The sequence below is a fragment of the Tupaia chinensis genome, unplaced genomic scaffold (assembly GCF_000334495.1).
Source record: "Tupaia chinensis unplaced genomic scaffold, TupChi_1.0 Scaffold000037_3, whole genome shotgun sequence".
NCBI classification, from domain to species: domain Eukaryota; kingdom Metazoa; phylum Chordata; class Mammalia; order Scandentia; family Tupaiidae; genus Tupaia; species Tupaia belangeri.
The window spans coordinates 1,723,626-1,728,047 of NW_006159486.1; positions in this window are offsets into that span (position 1 = coordinate 1,723,626).

A 4,422-nucleotide genomic window follows, 5' to 3' on the forward strand; every position below is an offset into this window, starting at 1 on the left:
GGCTAAGAAGGCTGGAGCCTGATACCAGGCCCAGGTGCTGGTTCAGCATAACCACATACAATCGAACATAATAAATTTAATTACATGTGTTAGCAAGGGACAATCCCAAAATAAAATTGAGCAAATAATTTAATTTGTAATGCAATCAAAAAGAAAAAATTAAAAATCATTTAACTGAAGAATTACAAACCTTTTTCTTTGAAAACTACAAAATATCATTGAGAGAAATTAAAAATTTAAATAAAAATGAAACACATGTTTGTGTAATGAAGAGTTAGTTTTGATAAGATAGCAGTACTTTAAAACTGATAGAAAGGCTGTTTGCAGCTCCTATCAAAATCTTACCTTTTTTTATTATGGCACAAATTTATAAGATACGTTTCAAATTTATGTTGAATTTCAATATATCCAGCATAGTCAAAACAATCTTGATAAAGATAAATAATTTTTAAGTATATTTTTCAATATCAAAACTTACTACAAACCACAGTAATCAAAACTGATGGTGGGGGGAACCAGCAGTTAGCGTAATGGCTATGTCGCTGGACTCCCACGTAGTTGACCGCGGTTCATGTCCCGGACCCGGTGGCTTAAAAAACTCATGCCGGGCGCGTGTGCGTGCGTGCCCAAGATCCCGAGAGGAGAATGGAGGAGAAGGGATTGCGGTGTGACCATCCCCCCTGGGGGGTGATTTCTTGCTTTCTGTCTCTATGTCTCTCTCTGTCTGTCTGGCGAGCGCACGCGCCCTACAGTGAAAATCTCTTCCCCCCCCCCCCCCCAAAAAAAAAAAAAAAAAACTGATGGTGGGACCAGCAGTTGGCATAATAGCTATGTCACTGGGCTCCTATGTAGTCGATCATGGTTTGAATCCCGGACCTGGTGGCTTAAACTCATGCTTGGTGCGTATGCATGCATGCCCAAGACCCTGAGAGGAGAATGGAGGAGAAGGGATTGTGATGTGTCCATCCCTCTGGAGGTGATTTCTTGCTATCTGTCTCTCTGTCTCTCTCCAAAAATAAAACAAAACAAAACAACAACAAAAATTGATGGTGACATAAGAATAGATGTATACATTGATGGAATAGACAGTAGTAAGCAAATAAACATTTATCTTTATTGCTGAATGATTTTCAATAATGATGGTAAGACACATGTGTAATAATCTTTTAGGATATAAAAGAATACTCTGTTCAACAAATGATGCTAGGATAATTAGATATCAACATGCAAAAAATGACTTTGGATTCCTTATGCATATCATACTAAATGAGCTCAAAATAAATCAGAGATCTAAAAGCAAAAGTTAAAACTATCAGATTCTTAGGAGGAAATGGGTGTATATCTTCATGACCTTGTATTAAACAATGTTTTTTGTGGTACAATATCAAAAGCACATAGAAGCAAGAAATAGATAAATTAAGCTTCAAAAATTTTTTTTTTTAAATTGTGTTTAAAGGACTTTATCAGAAAGTGAAAAAAAGAACCCACAGAATGGGAGAAGATGTTTGTAAATTATATACCACGTAAGTGGTTAGAATCTGGAATATATAAACACTACAATAAAAATAATTTAACATAGATAAAATATTTAATAGACATTTTCTAAGAAAAATATGCAAGTGACCAATAAGCACACGGAAGGATGCTCAACATCATTAGTCATTAAAGAAATGCAAACCAAAACCACAATATAATACCATTTTATATCCACTAGAATGGCTATTCCAAAAAAAAAAAAAAAAAAAGAAGAAAGAAAAGAGATGCTTACAACAGAAATTTTAACCCTTAAATGTTTCTCATGACAATGTTAATTGTATAAGTGCTGTGAAAATAATTTTGCAATTACTTAAAACCTTACACATAGATTTGCCTTATAATCAAGAGATTTCAACCCTAGATATCCACACAAGAAAGATCAAAACATCTGTTTAAACAAAAACTTACTTTAATATTTAAAGAAAGAATAAAAATTTTTAGGGACACAAACATGGAAAATCATCTGTTGAGGATAATGTGTATGATAATAACTGTAACTGGACTAATACATAGTGTATTAATGCTTGAAAAATTCATTTTGTAAGCCATAAAGATACATAGTAATTAAATGTATTAAAAATAAATATTCATAGCAGCATAATTTTTTAAAATTTTTTAAAAGATTTTTTTATAGAATATATGCACTCTCCAGAGAGGCAGAAAGGCAGAAAGCAAGAAATCACCCCACAAGGAAGATGGCCACACCTCAATCTCTTCTCCATTTTCCTCCTGGCATTTAGGGCATACACACATGCATCTGGTATGAGTTTCAGGCCACTGGGTCCAGTACTCGAACAGCTGTCAATGGCATGGGAGTCTAGTGACATAATCACTACTTCATCTGCTGGTCTCATCAGCATTATTCTTAGTAGCCAGAAGTGAAGAAACCTAATTGGTTATTATTTGATGAATGGATAAGTAAAATGTGATATATTAACAAAATAGAATATTGCTTGGTGACAAAAAGGAATAGATAACATAAGATACTATAACATAGATAAATTTTAAAAATTATACTATATGGAAAAAGTCAGTCATTAAAAACCACACATTAGATTGTTTATAGATACAAAATAACTGTAAAGGTCAAATCTTTCAAGGTAGAAAATAGATAAGTGGTTGCCTAGAACCAGGTAAAAAACAATTTGGAAAAATGGAATGATTAATAGTGGGTAAAAGTTTTCTTTCTATGGTGATGAACTATTCTAAATTTAAAATAGATTACAGTAGTGGTTAGACAGCTCTTCTTTTGAATATACTAAAGATCATCAGAATGCAAAATTCAAGTGAGTGAATTATGTAATAGGTGAATTATATGTCAATAAAGCCATTGAAATGTTCAGAATTACAAAATAATTGAAGAGCTCTGTAAATATACAAATGATCAGTGAACTATACCTATAGAATAGGTGAATATTATAGTATGCAAATAAGCTGAAAAAGATTGCTTTAAAAACCATATGGGGCCAGCTTGTGGCATTGGTGGTTATGTCGACTGTATCCCACATGGTCAACTGCATGACTGGAGTCACAGACCCAGCAGCTTAAGAACATGTTAGGATATTTGTGTGCATGCCCAAAATCTCAAAAGGGAGGTGAGATAGAGAAACAGAAATTGCAGTATAACTATTCCTCATGGGGAACGTTTTCTTGCTCCCTCCTCCCCATTCTCTCTTTCTCTGCCTGTCTCTGGTAAATTCATGAACAAAAAAATAAAACAAAATGAAAGCCTATATGTACTAATAATGAAAATTCATTTAGTTAGAGAAAATTCATTTATTGTGGTAAAGAATAAGTGAGGAACTTTAAACAAAAGAAAAGTTTGGCCCTAACTGAATAAAAATTATTAATATCTATGCTGGAACTGCACAAAAATTCTGGCTAGCTTTTGGGATAGTTGTAATCATCATTGTTATCCTTTTTAAATTTTATTTTACATTTTTAATACATTCAGTCACATTATTTATCTTACAAGGTGATCATATCAATATAAGAACATTTCTCCCTGGTCGAGTTGTAAAAATATAACAACACTACGTCCCTGTCTCAACAATGCTGTCTTCGTAGCCCTACTCCCAAATGTTCTGCCCCAGGCCCCCACTCCTCCACACACACCACATCTGGCATTCACATCCATCTCTTGTGTTTGTACATCCTTTAACCAGTCAGTTTCAGTTATAGAGTGTGGACATTCGGTATATATTAAGTGGGGACATACAGAGTCTCTCCTTCATAGCCTGCCTTGCTTCACTCAGCAGTAAATCTTCCATATTTTTCCACTTTCTGTCAAAAGCCAGAGTTTTGTTGTTTTTAATGGCTGAATAGTATTCCATAGAGTATACGTGCCACAGTTTTTCAATCCATTCAGCCATACGAGGGCATTTGCGTTGATTCAATGTCAAAGCAATTGTGAAAAATGCCGCAATAAACACTGATGTGCAAGCACTTTTTCAATGAGAAATTCTTCTGTCCTTTGGGTAGATGCCAAGAAATGGGATTGCTGGATCATATGGCAGTTCTATTTGTAGATTTTTGAGGAATCTCCAAATTGTTCTCCACAGTGGTTGGACTAATTTACATTCCCACCAGCAGTGTAAGAGATCTCCCCTTTCACCACATCCCAGCCAACACTTAGCATTATTTGTTTTTTTAATCTTAGCCATTCTGACTGGGGTTAGGTGGTATCTCATTGTTGTTTTGATCAGCATTTCCCTTATGATGAGGGATGTTGAGCATTTTTTCATATGCCTTCTGGCTATTCGTATGTCATCTTTAGTGAGTGTTCTTTTCAACTCCTTCTCCCATCTTTTAATAGGGTTCATCATCTTTTTTACAAACACCTTCTTTAGTTCCTTATGTATTCTGGTTATCAATCCCTTATCTGAT